The sequence below is a fragment of the Herpailurus yagouaroundi genome, unplaced genomic scaffold, assembly GCF_014898765.1.
Source record: "Herpailurus yagouaroundi ecotype Mexico unplaced genomic scaffold, PumYag 246, whole genome shotgun sequence".
NCBI lineage: Eukaryota > Metazoa > Chordata > Mammalia > Carnivora > Felidae > Herpailurus > Herpailurus yagouaroundi.
This window is the reverse complement of record NW_024412463.1, coordinates 7673637-7677558: the sequence shown is the minus strand read 5'-3', so window position 1 is coordinate 7677558 and position 3922 is coordinate 7673637. Positions and strand designations below refer to the sequence as shown.

General features: G+C 60.2%; 1 long non-coding RNA gene across 1 annotated transcript in view; it reads right to left on the bottom strand.

The window, feature by feature from the left end:
• LOC121019982 (uncharacterized) overlaps positions 1–3717 on the bottom strand; it is a 4642-nt gene extending 925 nt beyond the window's left edge. Inside the window, exon 1 of the long non-coding RNA XR_005785856.1 lies at positions 3404–3717. This is a non-coding gene — a long non-coding RNA (uncharacterized LOC121019982). The remainder of the gene's footprint in view (positions 1–3403) is intronic.
• Positions 3718–3922: the final 205 nt, after the last annotated feature.

Genomic DNA, 3922 nt, shown 5'->3' with positions numbered 1-3922 from the left:
AGGGGCAGAGAGAGAGGGAGACACAGAATCCAAAGCAGTTCCAGGCTCTGAGCTGTCAGCACAGAGCCCGACGGGGGGCTCAAACCCATGAACCGTAAGATCATGACCTGAGCCAAAGTCAGGCACTTAACTGACTGAGCCATCCAGGTGCCCCTCTATTTTTTTTTTAAAGCTTATTTATTTATTTTGAGAAAGAGAGAGAGACAGATTGCGAGTGGGGGAGAGGCAGAGAGAAAGAGAGAGAGGGAGACACAGAATCGGAAGCAGGCTCCAGGCTCCGAGCTGTCAGCACAGAGCCCGACGCGGGGCTCAAACCCACAGACCAGGAGATCATGGCCTGAGCCGAAGTCGGATGCTCCACCGACTGAGCCACCCAGGCGCTCACCCCTCCATTTGAGGGATTTTGTAAAAGGCAGCCAGCTCACAGGCAGCCCGGGGAATGTAGTTCCCAGGGGTGGACATGGGGACACAGGGACAGTCACCGATGGCCTGTGTTGTCGACTGAAGTGTCCCCCCCCCCCCCACAATTCATATGAGGCCCTAACCCCAATGTGACTATCTTGGGGGGTAATTAAGATCAAATTAGGTCATGAGCGGGGGTCCTAATCCAGGAAGACTAGCGGTCTCGGTAAGAGGGGACAGACGGTTCTCTGTCCTGACTCTTCTGTCCGCAAGCCGGGGAGAACCCTCGCCAGACCCCACGACGCCGGCACCCGGACTGTCTCAGGCTCCCAGCCTCTAGAAGGGCCCAGAGGTAGGTCTTTCTGTCGTGTGAAGCTCCCCTCGTTCTGTGGTCTTTTGTGACGGCGGCCCAGGCTCGCCAAGACATTCTGCAGTTCTGGAAACACATCTCCACAAACTGGCCGTGCTGAACCAGAGACGTCCCTTCCATAATCCCCAGGACTTGTGGGTGTAGCTGTCGCTTGACATGGCGGGAGGGCTCTGCAGATGGGGCTAAGTGAACGACGTTGAGGTCGTCCGGGTGGGGCCTAACGGTGATCACCGGGGTCTTCGTGAGAGGAACAGGGGGGCTGGAGGGCCAGTGCCAGAGCAGAGGTCAGCGCTGGCTCTGAGGACAGAGGAAGGGGCCCCAGCAGCCCCTCGAAGCTGGGAAAGGCAAGGAGAGTGGAGCCTCCAGAAGCAAGGCAGACCCACCGACACCTTGGTTCCTGGCCAGTGAGAGCCATTTCAGACTTCTGACCTCCGGAACTGTAAGGCCGTAAGTCTGTGCTGTTTCAAGCTGCTAAGTGAGGGTGATGGGTTACAGCACCGTAGGAAGCGCCTGCCCCGGGAAGTCGGTGATGGGCAGGTGCACACACCTCACTGAGTGTGGTCCTTTCCGGCCAGGCCGTTCATCTCCGTGTTTGATGCTCATTTGCTCAGTGAACAGACAGCTCCGTGTTTGGTCCTCCCGGTGCACCTGGCGGCGGGGGTGGCCGAGTGGCTAAGAGGGCAGACTTGAAAGGCACGTAGTCCCGGGTGTCCCCAGCGGCCGGCCGTGTGGCCTCGAACAAGCTACTTGCCCTCTCTGGGGCTTAGCCTTTCCTGCCCCCCACGCGGCTGTGAGGGCAGGCGTTCTCTCCTCGGCGGGTGTTCCTTGATCGCCTGTCCCGCGCCAGGCTCCCGGGTGCTGGGGAGACTGTGACAATTCCAGGAGCCAAGCTCCTGACCTTTGTGGAGCCCACGTTCCGGCGGGTTCAGGGGTAGAATGTCGTGCCGGACCAGGTACGTAGCAGGTGTGGGGGCGATGTTGCCCACAACTTCCTCCCGGAAGGGATCACGGAGGGTTCGGTGTCTCACCCAAGTTGACGTGAGTGGGTGCAGGCAGGACCTGGAATCCGGGTTTCATGCCCCAGGCCGGGGAGTGGGCCGGGGTGCAGTGCTGCAGGAAGGACTTTGTCCCCACGTCTAGCGCAGTTCAGCTTCTAGGCTCTGTTTCTTTCGAAGGCACTAAAGTGCGGACAATCCCCGAAGGGTGTTGGGCTCTGAGAGCCCTGCTGGGGGCTGTGTGGCCGGCAAGACCTTGGAGGCCCGTGGGCCTCGTTCCCCGACTCAGCCTGGGGTTCCCAGGAAATGGCCTGCCTATGCTTCCCTCCCTCCCCACGGGCTGCATTGCCAGGCCCCGGGACTTTTGGGAAATCACTGGAAATATTCCAGGAACAAGAGGAAGCCTTGCGTCTCCCAGGCCCCCGATGGGCCTGGCTCCCAGCAGCAGAGAGGCAAGAAGACAAAAGCCTGGGGTCATCCTCAGGACCAGAGGCTTTGTGGGGAAACAGGGCGATCCACTGGGGGCCAAGGGCCAAAGCTGGGCCTTACGTGTGTTTGCTTTGGCCAACTCCGTTCGTGAAGTCAGAAAAGAAAGGACATTGACCCTCAGTGTCCAGCTTCCTTTGAAGACGGAATGGGGATGGGATGGGACCTTTCTCCCTGGAGCTGCCCTCCAGGCCCCCAGGCCCCAAGGTCCCCGGGGACTCTTCCCTCCTTTACGAGACCTCATTGGCGGTCGGCTTCGGTTCTCATCCCAGTTGTTTTGCCTCCGGGGACGTCTGCCAGCGTCTGGAGATTTTCAGTCTTTACAGATGGAGGGGCTGGGGCCGCTACTGGCAACAAGGGGGCTGAGGCGGGGACCCCGCAAGGTCCAGGGTGGCCCCACAGCAGAGAGAGAGCCCGCTCCAGTGCCCATGGTGCCACAGGCAAACCCTGAGGGAAGGAGACCGGTCTTACTTTGCATTCCCCCAAAAGCAGAGCCTGAGGCAAGGCTCGGGTCCCGATTGCTTTGTAAAGGTCATCTCAGAAGCAGAGAGGAGTGAACGACTGAGGCGAAAGAAAAGAGAGCAAAGACAAGGGTACTTGCCCAGCTGGGTCTGCTGTCTGCACGGCTCCGGCCAACTGGGACCCTCGGGGCCGGAGAAACGTGCTCAGAGCCCGCCACGCGGGAGCAAAGCGCACGGGCTTTGACCACCAGCTCCTCTCCGTTGGTCGCATCGGGGCTTCACCGGCTCCCTGTGAACCGGGAGCCTAGCAGCGGGTGGCCTTGATCACGGAGGACCCCACTCCCTGGCCACCTGCCCTGCCAGCGTGAAAACCCCCTGTGGCCCACGGCTCTCCAGCCCGGGACATCATGGCCACGTCAGGGAAGAGATGATGAACACAGCCCTCCCCCCCCCCCGCCCCCAACCTCACCTCTGCTTTTCCATGAACCCGGCGACTACCCCGTGCCCTCCTCCCTCCTGCCAAATCCTAACTCAGAAACCCACTGTACTTGAATCTTCCAACCAAGCAAAAGCCATGTGAAAGGGAAGAAGGCATCGCGGCCCTGGCCTCCCATACTGGGGGACCCTCGGGTGCGTGGCCCCGGGAACTCGCCGAGCTTCTTTAACTGCAAAATTCGGCCTTTGCTGACCTTGAGTCCAAGCAGGTAAAGAGCACGCCATTCCACAAACTGATCTCTCAAGCGCAGACAAGGGAGAATAATGTTCCAAAGGCTGGACGATCTCACGACTCTCTGTTGAGAGGAATCCAGAGGTTCTCACGGTCTGCCTGTGCTCCCCCTCCGCCTCCTGGCCTGGCAGTGATAGGGCGGAGCCACGCTTCCTGGGTCAGAGGGACCCTGGTCCCCAGGGACGCCGGGGGCAGGCCATCTCGCTGGTGGACCAGGAAGGCGTTTCAGCACATCACCCACAAGGCAGGGCCCCCAGCATCCTGGAGCCTCGAGGAGCCGAGAACCAGTCCAGGGAGGCCGAAGGAAGAGGCCTCTCAGCCCACAAAGGCCAGCCCGCTCTTTACTAGGAAATACCATCCAAGCCCTGTCCCCACGGCCCCCTCCTTCCACCGCTCCCCCAAGGTCATTTGTGACAGAATTAAAAAGGAGCCCAGTGCTGAGGCGATCCGACTCATAAATGTGTGGAGACAACGAGACAGC